This window comes from Protopterus annectens, chromosome 3.part1, assembly GCF_019279795.1.
Source record: "Protopterus annectens isolate FY-2018-M chromosome 3.part1, PAN1.0, whole genome shotgun sequence".
Lineage (NCBI taxonomy): Eukaryota > Metazoa > Chordata > Ceratodontiformes > Protopteridae > Protopterus > Protopterus annectens.
Genome location: NC_056732.1, coordinates 20,505,190 through 20,522,106, shown reverse-complemented (window position 1 = coordinate 20,522,106; position 16,917 = coordinate 20,505,190). Strand labels below are relative to the sequence as shown.

General features: G+C 36.8%; 1 protein-coding gene across 3 annotated transcripts in view; it reads left to right on the top strand.

The window, feature by feature from the left end:
• Window positions 1-521: 521 nt before the first annotated feature.
• The window catches only part of L3MBTL4 (L3MBTL histone methyl-lysine binding protein 4), a 2,903,854-nt gene continuing 2,887,458 nt past the window's right edge, over window positions 522-16,917 (top strand). The window contains exon 1 of one of the 3 annotated variants that reach the window (XM_044066510.1): window positions 522-701. The gene's annotated coding sequence lies outside the window, so the exon portion shown is untranslated. Of the gene's footprint in view, window positions 734-16,917 lie in introns of all 3 variants that reach the window. The other 2 variants (XM_044066511.1, XM_044066512.1) reach the window with 2 other exon arrangements.

Below are 16,917 nucleotides of genomic sequence, written 5' to 3'. Positions count from 1 at the left end.
GCTGATGTGATTCTTTATTGTAAATGATGCTCACAACAAGAAAAAAAGTGTGGTAATGACGCGAGTACGTCTTAAATCATCTACCATTAAAAAATAAGTTAGCAACTGATAGGCCACGATTCAGGTGGGACACTGAGGAAACTATTACTACAAGGTAAGGCAGTCATGGTTTGGTTTTGTACTATGTAGTTAGCACTGCAGCAAAGTTACTTTTTAATCCTTTTAAACACAGTAATGACAAAGAGTGCTGTAACATTATGGTTGGGTCCTACATGCACTGTCATATTTCAGTCCGATGAAATGTAATTCGAAGTACCCTTCTACGATGTAACTGTCTATAAAAGTCACACACAAATATGATACTTAGCCCAACGGGGATGTGCTTAGCCAACCCTTTCACCACACCCTTTGAGCAATGGTCCTATAACTTCACGCATTTAGAAAACATAGCGCGTCAAAGGCTCAAAGCTGGAACTTTTCGAGGCCTCACTCCGTCCTTCACGACAACAACTTTCCCACCATCACCAAGTAAAACTGAAAGCGCAAGCAGCCAGCGCGGGGTCCCCGCTGCAGTACCTGGCTGTGGTCGGCAGGGGGCGGGCTGTGGGCGTGCGCAGAGCTGTCAGGTTGGTGCCGTGTAGGGCCCTAATGGTAAGGACTCCACCGACTGAAAAGGGGCAGAGTCTGCTGGGGGGCCAAGGGTGAGCGGTGTTCTTCATTTTCGTGTTATACTGTACGTTATGGACTAAAAGTATTGTCATTCTGTTTCACTGTAGCCCTCTAACCTTAGTGTATTTTAGTCAGAAATGGACTTATAACAGGATTTAAAAACGAAAGCAGCATTCGCACTGTTTTTCTCAGGAGTTTTCCGCGTTACGTTTGGTCTATCGTTTTCACTGAACATTGTAGTTCCTGTTAAGATGTGTTAATTATTTTTGTGAGGCGTACAGTAGCTTAAAAGAGATAGCAAAATTAGAAATGTGTCAAGGGTAGACGGATTAAATACACTGAAGTAAAATTAAATGGGAACTGCTTTAGTGTATTTAAAGACGGATCAGTGGGCACTCTTCAAGTATTGCGTGTTTGTTAATGTGTCAACAGGAGTCACTTTACATTTATTCGTTGTTTAACTTGTTTCCTTCCTGTACATTTATAAAGTCCAACAAGTGCAATTTGTTAATCTCTTGTCCCAAAGTGAACATTTTACTTTTTTATCTTTGCAACTCAGTAAAGTCACACATTATTTTCCCAGCAACACAACTTTTTTTTTTTCAGAACAAAATCATTTCCTGTAGTTTCTTGTCAAATGTTAGGGCTTTTGTTTACTCCATTTTGGAAACTTTTGATCTCTGCTTGTAAGATTAAGTTAAAAAAAGTAGATGCTTGTTATAAAAAGAGAAGAAACTATGTGACGTATAGTTTTGCAGGCACGAAAGTCAGTCTGTCTCTCTTTTTTACGTTGATGAGCACTTTAGTAATTTATTAATGCTAAAACTCTTAGAGTGGGCCTGCTATTTATATAGTGTATATATGCTATTATACATGAATCTGTACAAACACATGTACCTAGTTGTGTACAGCATGATGTTTCTGGTTACCTATCAATCTGTAAATGGTTTCGGTCTTTATTTTCTCTTCGGTTTGTAGCCTTTGTATTGTTGTATACTGTGTATATGTTTGTCTATAAAAATATATTTGTGTGTGTGTATGTGTGTACATATATATATATATATATATATATATATATATATATATATATACACACACATTTGGGAATGTTGCACGTTGTTACTTAGAATAGTCTAGCCATGTACAAGTCTCATGTCTGAAATTTGCGTCACAGTTAGGTTGTGCAGTTGTGTTTGTTCATACAGTTTCTCTGACTTGGGCATTAATCTGAGAAGCAGTGTGTGATCTATATGTAATTGTGCTTTCCGATCAGTTACAGCATTATTAATACATTTCCTGGATTGATGAAGCCATATTAATGTGTCTAATTTTGCTGATTAGTTCAAAAGGTGAACATAATGTGGAGTTTTTAGAGAATACAATTTTTGCATTTGTCCTGGGTGTCTGAGTATTGATGTGAATAAAGATTTGAAGTTACAGATTAAATTAAACTTACACATCTGAAAAAATATTAAAGACACCACTGTTTTAATTTATTCATAGTTATGTTTAATGTTTGTCATTCTTCTTTTTAGTTTTTCTTTTCCACATTTACATTAGTTTTGTTAATATTTTGATGATTTTTTTCTCTGTAGAAAGTTTGCACTTTTGTTTCTAAACCCTTTCTAGTACAAATTTCTGCCTGTTGTAAATGGTGGATTCATGGCTGTGTTAGATGCAGATGGGCTATATTGATGTATATTTTTTTGTGATATAAATGGTACAGGGTAAAGTAGCTAAAAGAAGGGAAAAATGACTAGAAGAAAAATGCATGCTATTTTGGCCAGAGAAATTATATTGCTGAAATGCTGTTTATTATGGATGTTATATCTGAATCTTAACACAAGACTGAAAATCTCATTCTAGAACACCATGTCCTAAAATGCAGCTCTAAATATATTTTGGTATTACAGATCATTATTTTTTAGTGTTAAAGTGACATGGAAAATTAATTTTGTGTGGTATTTGTCTGTTCCTATGATGTTACTTGTTTGTAAAATCACATGGAAGAATATATAAATAAATTTGTAGTTACTGTATATTATTCACTTTGGTGCTTGGGCCATTATTTTATCACCTTATGTTGTATACTATAGTAATTTTTACTTGAGTTTTGATGATTGTTACACCTGCAGTATTACAGTTTTTACAAGATCATATCTTAAAGTAAGCAAATGAATTTGTCGATACTAAGTGGATATGAAGATTCTTGCTGTACATTTTTGTTTTAGTTTGGTGCTTACACCACTTTTTAGTCACTTTACTACTGCTAATCATTAGCGGACCGGAGTTCCGCTGTGGTGACCCCTAACCAGGAAAAGCCGAAAGACACAAACAAACCTTAGTTTAGGACTGTGGCCACTCTTATCTGTATTTTGATTACTTTTCATCTATTCACTTAAAAAATAATTGTTTGAAGAATATTTACATACCTTAGTTAACCTGAGTAGAACGGTGATCTAAGAGAACCATTTTCCAGGATAACCCAGACATGAAATTAATAGTTGAAATAAAGTGATTTTTGCATCCAAAAAATGGTTATAACAGACTGAGAACAAAGTTGTTAGAATGTGACAATAATATTCCATAATAAGAAATATAACCCGGTTGTAGAATAACATTACTATAGTTAGAAAAAAAGGCAGCTGAAGTTCTTTTCTGCATTGCTTCGGCTGTACTGTACACGTGAGGTACTGTGCAGGTGTGGGAATGCAAGTCCAGTACGCATGTGCAGTACATCAGCCTACAGGAGACAATGTGGAAGAAGTCTGAAGTGCCTTTTATACAATAACATTATTTAAGGAAAGAAAGTAGTTTCTTAAACAATATAATCACATAATGGTAATAATCCATGACTGGGTGTGGGTATATCAGGATATACCAAAAGTTGTCTTTGTTCAGTTGGGCTTCGTTCTTATCATCAATCCATGGTAACTGAAGTCCTGATAGACTGGCACCCAGTCTTGGATTGTTACTACGTAATTATAGTTTTTAACACAGCAGCTTGTGTTGGAGTGCAGTTTAAATTTGTAGTTTTGATTTTTTTTTTCAATAAACAGTGAAAATTAACCAATAATGAGAGACCTACCCATTTTGGAACATTTCAGCTATAAAAGGCCACTCAAACTGCTGTCACTATAATCTACCAACATCTGTACTCAACAATTATGGCCACTCAATTGACTGTGTACTCATCTCATGTCTACTGTGGCCATTTTTATCACAAAGTATTCCAATTTCTTTTACATAAATGCACACTGATCTTGCAAAGACAGACTAATAACTTTTTAACTTTATCATCTCAGCAGGGTCAGTCATTCTTAGCTAAAGAAATACCCCAAACCCAATAGTTATCGCTACATTGTTGAGTGCATCCTTAGGTGTCAGTGTCAAAAAATAATAACCAAAGTCACATTTTCAGTTTTGTTTCACACAGCCACGGTCCACGGAGTAGCCAGACTATTCCTGTCTTAATTAACACTCTCTAGTACTGCAAAGCTAGATTGAAGACTGTTTAAAAATAGCCAGGTAAGAGCATAATATACTTTCGTCCACAGCACCCCACCAGCAGTTATAGTTGCTTGGTTTGAAGAAATAAATCCCATTTATTTTATTGGTATCTTTGGATGAACAACATGAAACTGTGTAACTATCCCTAACATCATGCCATAAGATCCAGCCAGGTGTAGTACAACTTAGAATGTTTAGGAGAGCATAAGAAATATTAAACACCTGATAACATATGCTAAGTCAATGTGCACAATCCCTGCAGAAACGAAAGTCATCTGAATAATTCTACATTAAAGAGAGATGTTACTGATGCAGAGTTTGCTGCTGGCAAACAACCTTTGCATTTCATTGCTTCTACAAATGCAGTGCCAGATGCCCTTGAAGAATACATTTACCGATGTTGCATTTAGAAAATGGTGTGCTGGTGATATTGCCATGACATTTCCTGAACTAGGTTAGCTAGCAGTCTGAGGTGGTTGGCAAACAATGACGGCAGGTTTATAGTTATATAAAAAAATGAACAAGTGCAGGAATCTTGTCTAGTGCCAACCTCACCACCATAAGTGTTGAGGAAAAAAACAGAGAAGTTAGTGGTCTTAAAACTTTAGTGATGAGCTTGGTCATAATAATTTTCAAAAGTCATGAAACCCAGGTAGTGTTCCAAAGCAACTAGCCTTTATTCATCACCGATCAAAATTTCAGGTTTATAGTTACGAGACATGTATTTCCAGAACTATGTCAGCTAGCAATAGGAAGTGGTTGGCAAACAATGCCAGCAGGTTTATAGTCAACTAAGAGACCATTAAGGAGCCTAGGCAAGTTCCCAGTTGCTCCAAAGCACTGTTGGGTTAAGTCACTCGCCTAATGTCACACAGTGGCTAAATAAACGTGGAAAGATTCAAACCCTGCACTCTTGCAACTGGAAGTACCTCATTAAAAAGTCAGAACTTTAGTCCTGTGTGTTAACTGCCAGTGTAACAGCTTTTAAGTAAATGTAGAAATCTTTTTCAGTCCGATCTTGTAGAGAAGACTGCAACAGTAACTACGTAATGGATGATTAAGTTCAGACTGTTCTAATTATCACTCCAAATAATGCAGACTGTAGGACCTGTCAAATGTTAACCCCTTTGCTTTTGTTTGGGGCTGTAAAGTGGGTATTGCAGAAGTACATTACTAAAATGCAACATGTTTAGACTATACTGCATAAAGCATACTGTTTGTTTTTTAGAGAGGGATCATATATGCTTGCAGGACATCTGCATCTCATTTTTGACCTCCTAATGTCTTCTTTGTCGTCAAGAATCGCTATCCATTATGACATCATTCAGAACAGGTCTGACCTACTTAAATAGGTGTTCACCAAGTGTATGGCACTATTTGCAGCTCACCTGAAACTGCAAGGATTCTGGGTGTTTATCTACACAACTGGCTCTCTTTTTCTCAGCTGGGCATCACCATAAACCACTCTTTTGCAGCCTTGCCCAGCACAAACTCTCGAGTTCATTGGAGCCAGTCTAGATACCAAATCACAGGTGGCAAGCTTACCAAAAACAAGATTGGAGACCTCCATGAAATCCTGCATTAGTTGTTGTTTATCCTTGCTGTGTTCACCTCCAGACAAGTTAGTCCTCCAACTGTAAGAATGGATGGCAGTTTCAGTAGTTCTAGTCCCTTTGGTGTGTTTCCATGTGAGAATACTACAATGAACCCTAGTGGTACAGTCTTCAGTAAGACATCAGCCAGTGACGACTCCCATCCGCATCACAAGTGGTTGCAGATGAAACAGCATGGTGGATTCATGCAGAGGAAGTTTCCCAGGGCTGTCCTTTCATTCTTCCTTTTCCCAAGGTCACAGTGAGTATAGACACCTCCCAGCTGGGGTGGGGGTGCATTACTTGGGGAGGGCAGTCCAAGGTATGTGGTCCCAGACAGAGGCCAGTCTTCACATCAGTGTCCTAGAAATGAGAGCAGTCCTATATGCATTGCAAGTGTTTTAAGATTATCTTCCTCTAGGTTTGGTTAGAATTCAGACAGACATGTCTGTGGTCTGGTACATCAGCAAGCAAGAGGGAACCAGGTCTTGCCCACTTTGCAGGGAGGCAGTGAGAGTTTGGCAATGGGCAATCTCTTCTGACCGCTTTTTCTTAGGAAGTCATATTTTGGGGAAAACCAACATGTTGGCAGACAAACTGAGCAGGTCCATTTTACTCCCTTAATGAGTGGTCTCTCAACCAGTCAGTGGCAGACATGATTTTATGTTGATGGGGGACCTCTTTGCCTCTTGCCTCAGTACAGAGTACAGCAGGTACTTTGCCCTGATCTCTTCTAGAGGGGGAGTCACAGAGATCACTTTGGTTCACGATTGGCCCTCTGGTCTATTGTACACCTTTCTTCCCACTCCTCTTATCCCTAAGTTTATTCAGAAAGCTTTTCAACAGAAGAGCAAGGTGATCCTCATTGCGCCATTCTAACTTCGCTAACTATGGTTCTCCTGCCTTTGACCTACCTTCGTCACCCCCCTTGGGTGTTGGATCCTGTTCAAGACTTTCTGTCTCACGCAGTCATAGTATCCCTCAAACTGACCACATGGTTTCTCCACATTCAGTGATGGCTAGAAGTTCTATTTGCCATGTTCTTATGTTATCCCAAAAAAGCCTGTGTTAAGAAACTGTATAAAAGTAAATGGGGAACGATTCTCTGTTTTGGAGAGGGGTCATATATGCTTGCAGGACATCTGCATCTCATTTTTGACCTCCTAATGTCTTCTTTGTCATCAAGAATCGCTATCCATTATGACATCATTCAGAACAGATCTGACCTACTGTGCAGAGACACTTAGACCCCTTTTCTACACCTATCCCAGTTGTTCTTGATTTGCTAGCCTCCATTTTCAATAAGGGAGCTAGTTATTCAACTGTCAAGGTGCAGTTGGCTTCCTTCTCAAATTTTCACTTGGACGTAGATTGTTCGTTAGACTTTGCATAATTTTAAGGAATCCTTCTTAAGGGTGCCTTGATGCTGTGGCCCCCAATGAAAGATCCTGTATCTTAGTGGAACCTTCCACTAGTTTTCAGGCCCTCACTCAGCCCCCCTCAACAGAGTTGAATTTTTTGTCCTGTAAACTCCTGTTTTGGTTGCCATTACATCAGCTAGATGGGTATCTGAACTCTAAGCACCTTTCTCTCAACTACCTTGCCTGATTTTTTTCCCAAAGACAGGTTTTACTTTGGACTAACTCTTCCTTTCTACCTAAGGTGGCATTAGAAACTTATCTCTACCAGTCGTCTTTCTAAACGTTTCAAACAAAGGAAAACACATGCTTCAGCTACTGGATGTGCATAGACAACTCAGATTTTACATTCCCAGAACGAAGGATTTAAGGAGATCAGAGCAGCTGTTTGTATCCTTTTCCAAAGTTAAATTGAGCATAGCAGTGGGAAAGGTGACCCTAGCCATAAGGCTTACTGACTGCATTACCTTTATTTACAGCAGCAAGGACCTATACTTACCCAAACATCCTAATGCACACTCCACCAGGTGTATAGCATCTGTAGATGACATCTATGCAGCTACTACATTGTCCAGTGCTCACACCTTTATAGCTCATTACAAGTTAGCCATCATATCTAGAAAGAGAACAGCCTTTGGCTCTGCTGTACTCGGGAATATCCTTCCTTGAAGACCACCCAAGATTACTCTAGCAGGGTACTCTGCCCCACTAGTTGAGGAATGGACAAAAAAAAATCATATATTGTAGTTGTGTACTAAATATAACTCTGCATCTGTGTTGTCCGTCATCTCCTAACCCGCCATTGTAGTTCTGTACTAAATATAACTCTGCATCTGTGTTGTCCGTCATCTCCTAACCCGCCATTCTCCTTTCCTTTCCTTTCAGTCTGTTTTCTGGTGTGACCTGAAGGATATTCCTGATTAGTTTTTGATGTGTGGACTCCAGAGTTATCCTTACTTGGTTTCCCCCTCTGTTTTTCTGCCTTTTCACTTTCTGTGTTCTTTAACTCGCATATTAATGTTAACCGGATTTTACATTTTCACATTGAGTTTGCCCTCTGTTTAGTTAATCACAATCTGAGGTGGTTCAGGAGTAGTTGGAAAATTATGGGTAAGGGGAGGAGCTCGACCTGTCGAGCCTAAAGCCTATCAGGTGGCCACGGATGGATCCAAGGTTGGATCCGAGATCCATCGGTTGAGGAAGGATAGAAACAGACAACACAGATGTAGAGTTATGTTGAGTACATAACTATAATGTGTCTGCTGCTTAAAGTACCAGAACACCAAAAATAGCTGTAAAACAAGCAAATGATGCAGCAACTGGAATTTCCGACTCATTTAATATAATGTCTTTGTGTCCAGTGCCACAAGCCCTGCTTTGTTGGTAATGTTCATAGTTTTTATTATTAAAAATACCAGAAGATCGACTAGTGCAAGCTGCGTAGATTACAGTTAAATACAGATCCTTTGCAACTCTTACTCCTGAGAGATTTTTTTTGAAATTCTTTTTTTCATAGCTTTTCGATGCGTTCTATATCACTGTTCAGCACTGGAGCCTTCCAGAAGTTATTTTCATGTAGTTTCGGAACTGAGGCCTAGTGTGTGTAAAGTGCTGACCATGTTAACAGAGTAAGAGACCTGAATAAAGATGTGAAAGGCTATAACCTGTTTCTCGCACACATTAAGATTACAGACTTAAGATCACCAAAAAGTAGAGCAAAGCAGCACTGGATAAAGAGCCTCTTAAGATCCACAAAAGTCAAATGTTAAACAACAGAAGAGGCTCACCACGACAGCTTGAAATTGACACTCTATTTTATTCAATGTAAAAGAAATCCAGGCCACCTTGTTGATATAACAAGGTGGCCTGGATTTCTTTTACATTGATCAATATTTGGTTTTACAATTATTTGGAGTTTGTTGACTCACTTTTTAACTGCAGTGGAATAAAATAAAGCGCTTTCACGTTGCCAGAACGCTTCTTCAGACTTCAATGACTGCTCTACAAGAACAAGATATTTTATACAGTCACATGATCACACCTATCAATTAACCAATTATGAAGTTAAAAACATAAAATCACTTATATTGCATGTATGTATAAAATATTATATATATATACACACACACACACACACACACACATATAAAATAAAAATATATATATATATATCCACATACATACAAGTAAAATACATATAAAAGTGCATATAATAAATATCCCAAGAAAATATATGAACCAATAACAACAAATACCTATGGAACAATATAGAGAAATTCTTTACCACTTAGAAATTGCTTAATGTTTATAAGGGCGGGCAGCTAAAAATGGTTTGAGTGTAACTCTTTCATTCAAGCCATGCCCTTTATAACTTTGCAGTGTTATTATCCATTGATTTTCTCTTTCCTCTGTAAAATTCTTAATATTCCCCAGTCAGTTTGACTTCTTAATCAACTCAAGTGTGGTGAACCTAAATGTATGTGATGTGCCTTTTTGCAATATGTGATAAGCTAAAGCATTTGTCTCATTCTCTCTGTTGATGGCATAGACATGCTCCCTGACACGTTCCCTTAAACTTCTGTTAGTTTTGCCCACATAAAAACATGAGCATATCTGACACAGGGCAACATAGATCACGTCTCGCGTCTTACAGTCAGTGTAGAAGTTGGTGATAAATCTGATTAGTGTCAGGGTGTCTAAAGTAGTTTTCACCAGCTTTATTGAATCATGGCTTATCTTTTATACCCTCGAAATCGGTTGATATAACTGACTTCATTCTTGACATTAAGATGTTTGTTCGACAAGTTGGTTTGAATTTGATTTTTGGGAACGTTGATACTGTTGCGAACAATACTTTTGTTAAACCTTCAACGTTTACACCACAAGGCCATCTAGTTTTGGAAGCTTTTGAAAAGGCCTGTGAGAGGGATTTATTTGAGTTATATAGCTCTAAAAACAAGCCCCTATTTTATAATCTCACTTATGATGAGTTTCAAAGCATTAGTAGGTTACAAGAAAATTCTGAAAAAGTTATAAAGGGCATGGCTTGAATGAAAGAGTTACACTCAAACCATTTTTAGCTGCCCGCCCTTATAAACATTAAGCAATTTCTAAGTGGTAAAGAATTTCTCTATATTGTTCCATAGGTATTTGTTGTTATTGGTTCATATATTTTCTTGGGATATTTATTATATGCACTTTTATATGTATTTTACTTGTATGTATTTGGATATATATTTTTATTTTCTGTGTGTGTGTGTGTATATATATATATATATATATATATAATGTGTGTGTGTATGTGTGTGTGTATATATATATATATATATATATATATATATATATATATATATATATAAAAATTTTATACATACATGCAATATAAGTTTTTGATTTCAAGTGATTTTATGTTTTTAACTTCATAATTGGTTAATTGATAGGTGTGTTCATGTGACTGTATAAAATATCTTGTTCTTGTAGAGCAGTCATTGAAGTCTGAAGAAGCGTTCTGGCAATGTGAAGGCGCTTACTTTTTAACTGCAGTGGAATAAAATAGAGTGTCAATTTCAAGCTGTCGTGGTGAGCCTCTTCTGTTGTTTAACATTTGACTTTTGTGGATCTTAAAGAGGCTCTTTATCCAGTGCTGCTTTGCTCTACTTTTTTGTTCAGTCTTTTTTCGTCTTTGCAGCTCTGGGACATGGCTGAGAAAAATGTGAATGATGTTAATCGGGATAATGGCTTTAAAGGAGTTATAGAGATGTCGGTTAACCCGTTGCTGAGATATACTATGAGTGAGTTAACCAAAGATGGGTATCGTACCTCTGATATGCCTAAAAATATTGAAGTTATTCAACTAACTAGCAAGCTAGAAAATACCATGCAAAAACTGAGAAACACTCAATGGCAGCAACATCATATGGATGCTTGTCTATCTTTCAAGGTAATACCTAGAGGTTTAAGAATATTAAAGATACCTACTTTTGGAACTACATATCCTGAACTACTTACTAAGTGGCAGAAAGTAAACTTAGATACGAGCTTTGCATATATCAGACTGTTAATTGAACAATATAAAGAGATTGAGCAACAGCTCGTACATGAAGTTACTTCCTTAGAAAAAGATCTGAATGGTTTAATGAATGAAACTGAGAATGATACACTTTTAGTAGATATAACATCAAGACTACAGTCATTAGACAATAAACTATTATCAGATAAAAAGAAAAAACTGGAAAGAGATCTTGTCGATTTTCAAATGGGTCAGGTCTTTTCATGGCCAAGAGACAATACAAGTGCTTATAATAATAAATCCAGTGTATGGATCTAATAGAGATGCTTCTAATTTTAAAAAACGCTCATCCGTAACTGTGACCCAGGACACGCCCACAGCAACTATGTCAGTCTTAGCTGTTGAGCAAGGACTGTCTGTTAATTTGGCTGTGGAGAAAGAAGCAGCTAATCTTCATTCAGTTAACGCTCTGGCTCCGGTTATTTCTTCAGATGATGCACTGGTGTCTGTAACAACGCAAAGAAGTTCTGATACATTGACTGTTAATATTTCGACAACAATGGGGTCTTCTATCCCCAGTACCGAGATAGTGCCATCCACAGTCAATATACAAAGAGATCTTGGTGCCAAAAGTAAGCGTTTTGATTCTATAGATAGCAATGGTTCTTTTTCCTTTCCTTTACCGATACGGAAACTATCGCAACTGAGTTGGTCACCACAAGGCACTGTGAGGAAGAGGAAAATTATCGAGGAGAACACCGAATACAAGAAAAAGGTACTGAAACCATTAATGAGGAGCTAGTAGTGAATATTTCCAATTATGTTCTAACTGATTGTGAAAAAGCTTTATTGAATCGTGGCTTATCTTTTATACCCTCGAAATCAGTTGATATAACTGACTTCATTCTTGACATTAAAATGTTTGTTCGACAAGTTGGTTTGAATTTGATTTTTGGGAACGTTGATACTGTTGCTAACAATATTTTGTTCAACCTTCAACGTTTACACCACAAGGCCATCCAGTTTTGGAAGCTTTTGAAAAGGCCTGTGAGAGGGATTTATTTGAGTAATATAGCTCTAAAAACAAACCCCTATTTTATAATCTCACTTATGATGAGTTTCAAAGCATTAGTAGGTTACAAGAAAATTCTGAAATAGTCATTAGACAAGCGGATAAAGGGGGAGCAGTTGTGATTTTAGACAACATTTTATGATCAAATGATGACTATTATGCGACAAGATGTTGAAACTTATTGTGTATTAAATATCAATGAGCTCAATGATGTAATTAGAAATGTACATGCTGAATGTTATGATATGTTTTTATGTTCTACCATTGATGCCGACTTATACTTAGGGGTTTACCAAAAATTCATAAGGACCCCGTGAATCCTCCCTTGAGACCTGTTGTCTCAGGGAGAGGTTGGTTGTTAGAACCTGCATCAATATATGTTGAAAAACAGTTGAAACCGATTGTAAATAATACCACGACTATACTAAGAGATACTAAGGATTTTTTAGAGTCTTATGGCAATTATGCAACTACTTCAGATATCAATAATGACACTGATCTACTTGTAACTTTAGATGTAGTCTCACTTTTTACATGCATTCCTAATACATCTGGCATGGAATTCCTGAGACTCTTTCTAATTGAGAAAGAAACACCTAGGCACTTGATCCTGAGGATTTTTGCACTGTTAGAGTTAGTTCTTACCAACAATGTTTTCCTATATAAAGAAAGATGATATCTACAAACAAAAGGGGTAGCCATGGGAACTCAATGTGCAAACTCTTATGCCAACTTAGTATTGGCTTATTGGGAGAACTTATATGTAATAGGGAATGACAACTACAAAACAAAGATAAAATTTTATAAACGTTTTGTAGATGACGTTTTTCTTGTTTGGGCAGGTAGTGAAGATGAACTTGAGGATTTTGTCCATTACATTAATGGAACAACTGATTTTTTAAGTTTTGAATGTAAAAGCTCTAGACATAAGATTGATTTTTTGGATGTTCAGATTTTGAAGAATGGGGGAAATATACATTCTGAGTTACATAGAAAGGACTGCTGGAGAAATAACATCTTACATCGTACCAGCATGCATCCTCTGCACATTTTTTCTAATATTGTAACAGGACAGAGCTTAAGGATATCTCGTCTTATCACCAATGAAGAGACATTCAGTTCGGCACAAGAGTTATAGGCCAATAATTTGACAGTGCAAGGTTATAGTACAGAAGAAACACAAAAAGTATTTGAGGTTACTGAGCATTATAGGAAGAATAAGGGTAGACCATATTTTTACATATTAGAAATGATTTAGAGACAGAGAGAAAGACTACAAGAGAGCAAACATATAAGAGACTTACTATCCATCATTCAAATCAGATTTCAAGGGTTAAGCAAATAATTTATAGGAATTGGAATATCTTGACAATTGATGAGAGAATAACTCAGATAGTGGGTGATAAACCTAGTTTTTCATATAAAAACACCAAGTCCTTAAAAAGACTATTATGTTATGAGAATAACAACAAAGGATTGATTACATCAGTAAGGCATGGAACGTTTCCATGTAGAAATTGCAATCAATGTACTTTTATGTCTGGTGAAAACTACTTTAGACACCCTGACACTAATCAGATTTATCACTTAACTTCTACACTGACTGTAAGACGCGAGACGTGATCTATGTTGCCCTGTGTCAGATATGCTCATGTTTTTATGTGGGCAAAACTAACAGAAGTTTAAGGGAACGTGTCAGGGAGCATGTCTATGCCATCAACAGAGAGAATGAGACCAATGCTTTAGCTTATCACATATTGCAAAAAGGCACATCACGTACATTTAGGTTCACCACACTTGAGTTGATTAAGAAGTGAAACAGACTGGGGAATATTAAGAATTTTACAGAGGAAAGAGAAAATCAATGGATAATAACACTGCAAAGTTATAAAGGGCATGGCTTGAATGAAAGAGTTACACTCAAACCATTTTTAGCTGCCCACCCTTATAAACATTAAGCAATTTCTAAGTGGTAAAGAATTTCTCTATATTGTTCCATAGGTATTTGTTGTTATTGGTTCATATATTTTCTTGGGATATTTATTATATGCACTTTTATATGTATTTTACTTGTATGTATGTGGATATATATATATATATATATGTATGTATATATATATATATATATATATATATATATATATATATATATATATATATTTTTTTTTATATATATATATATATATATATATATATATATATATATATATATATTTTATATACATACATGCAATATAAGTTTTTGATTTCAAGTGATTTTATGTTTTTAACTTCATAATTGGTTAATTCATAGGTGTGTTCATGTGACTGTATAAAATATCTTGTTCTTGTAGAGCAGTCAGTGAAGTCTGAAGAAGCGTTCTGGCAACGTGAAAGCGCTTACTTTTTAACTGCAGTGGAATAAAATAGAGTGTTAGTTTCAAGCTGTCGTGGTGAGACTTAAGATCACAGTGTAGAGAACTAAATTGATAAAGTTTGGGAATTGTAGCATTAACATTTCCAAATCAGATTTTGTCTTCATGCCTTTATGAATATTGAATCTGCTTCACAACTGTCTGTTTTCATCAGATCCAGTCACAGAAGTGCACCGGATATCCAGCTCTGATCAGAAGTTAAGAACTGCTAGATCATGGAGTAACCAATGAAGCAGTTCTAGGAGAAGCCAGTAGTGGTAGAACTTGCATAGCTCTTTCCTTAACCTTTTCAGTAGTAAGGGTCAAAAACTACCAAAGTGGTAATTTAGATGTATTTAAAAAAAATGTTACATTAAAAATAATGAAGCAGTCAAAAGGAGAAAACACTTATTTTTCTTGTCAGAATAATTGTAGATGCTTTATTTCAAGCGATGACTATTTTTGGCCTGTAAGAAATCTTGAAGCCCTTTTATAGCATGAAAGCACTCCTCACTTGAAATAAAGCATCTACAGTTATTCAGAGAAGAAGAACCTAAACAGTGTTTCCTTTTAATTGTACTGTACTTACACTTTTAAAATACAGCTAAAACACAATTTTAGTAGCCTTTTACCATTACTACTGGAAAAGTTAGGGAAAATGCCTTGGAATCCCAAAGCAGTACAACTACGGCTTTCTTCTGGAATTGTTTTCATCATGTTTCCAAGGTCCTTCTTCCTAAAGACCTACCTGCATTATTTCTAGGTACATCATTTCTCTTGCAGTGCAGGCCATGATACCTTCTCTGAGTCATGTGTATCCTCATTGCTCTGCGTGACACTCGCTGGGCAGTAAAAGTCCAGCACTCCACTAGGTCTCAGACTAACGGCCCAAGAAAATTCAGATTGCATTTTCTTTACTCTCTTTTGTTTCATAGGCAAACTGATCTGGGGCTTTTCTGAACCAGTGAATGTGAATACAGACAAATTCTTCCAACATTTCCCTAACTTTCTGGAATAATATTAGTACACTGCTAAGCTCTGCATAGCTACATTTCTCCACAGTATAGCTCATTAATTCTTAACTGTTTGTCATACTCATTGTAATCCTAATTAATTCACAGAATCTCTGGACCAAGGTGGAAGGTCAGCCTACTTGTTTCTCTTTTTATCAGCCTCACAGCACTTGGTATTCTTTGGCAGTGTAGTAACCGCCTTATGTTCACAGATAATAAACTCTTACTCAGCACTGAAAAACATCTGTGTGTGAGAGATGAAGATATGGAGACCTCACTCTTTTTTTATATATATATATATATATATATATATATATATATATATATATACACACACACACACACACACACACACACACACACACACACACACACAAAAAGACTATGAGAAACTTCTACTACTGCCAGACTGCTTTAAATTACACTAAAATGTCTTACCCTGAGGCTGCATGATTGCCAAGGCCTCCCAGACCTGTGAAGAATAGGTCTTGATGAAAATCCAGCACCATATCCCCTTCAGCAAAGGGTCATAAAGGGTTACATTATTTCACATCCAGTACAGCAAGCCAGTCTAGAGCCATTGATTAGTAAAACATGTTTATTTCTGTAGTCCGACACTCTGATTTTGCTAGCAGTATGCTAGACAAAGACTGGGTCATTATCCATTCATTATCTTTCAGGTGCCATAATCCCAGACACCTCAGTGACCCTAAACACCGTTTCACCAAACAGCTATAACCACATTGTGGTGGTGGCCTGCATGGAGTGAATTATGTGGGGCACAAAACTATGAGATTTGTAGAGAGACATGTAAAAACTCTCTGTACATGGTCGCAGGCAAGACTCTGGTCCTGAATGGAGTCCTTCATTCTCTCCAAGAGTGATGCTTAGATGACAAAGAAAAGATAATTGCCTTTATCAGTTAGCTAAATAGTTGGTGTCATTCCGGAGGATCCGGTATGTGTCAGCATGGAATGAGAAGTCGTACTTTCTTTGCAAAGGATGGTCTGCACCTCTCATCCTAAGGCTTCTGCATGCTGCCTAAAGTCTTTGCTGCCCCCATAGTTCCATATTTAGAATGAGTCCAGCTTTTTGACATCTTAGTATAACTAACATGTACAATCAATATAGAATCACATTTAGGTGGCTCTACCTAATGCCAGAAGTCTCAATAGCAAGCTGCCTAACTTTGAGGCTCTCCTCCGTTTGGAACATATCCATATCTGTGTAATTACTGTAAC